Here is a 307-nt window from a genome sequence, read left to right on the forward strand (position 1 = left end):
GTGCTCGCTTCGGCAGCACATATACTAAAATTGGAACGATACAGAGAAGATTAGCATGGCCCCTGCGCAAGGATGACACGCAAATTCGTGAAGCGTTCCATATTTTTTTGAAAAAAAAAAAAAGAAAAAAGAAAAACAGTGATTCAATTCCTTTTACTATATAGTTTTGTTTTAGGGGGAACCACCACCCTGAATATTGGTAGGTGAAACACCCCCTCAAAAAATTTAAACAGTGTAATAAATATTGTAGTTTTCTCACTAGGTGTTTAACAACAGTAGCAACTCAAATAATTCATGCATACACTAA

General features: G+C 35.5%; 1 non-coding gene across 1 annotated transcript; it reads left to right on the forward strand.

Moving 5' to 3' along the window:
- Positions 1 to 107, forward strand: LOC126014985 (U6 spliceosomal RNA). Its single transcript, XR_007497898.1, has one exon. It is a non-coding gene; the product is annotated as a U6 spliceosomal RNA (small nuclear RNA).
- The last annotated feature ends 200 nt before the right edge of the window (positions 108 to 307 follow it).

The sequence above is a fragment of the Suncus etruscus genome, chromosome 7, assembly GCF_024139225.1.
Source record: "Suncus etruscus isolate mSunEtr1 chromosome 7, mSunEtr1.pri.cur, whole genome shotgun sequence".
NCBI lineage: Eukaryota > Metazoa > Chordata > Mammalia > Eulipotyphla > Soricidae > Suncus > Suncus etruscus.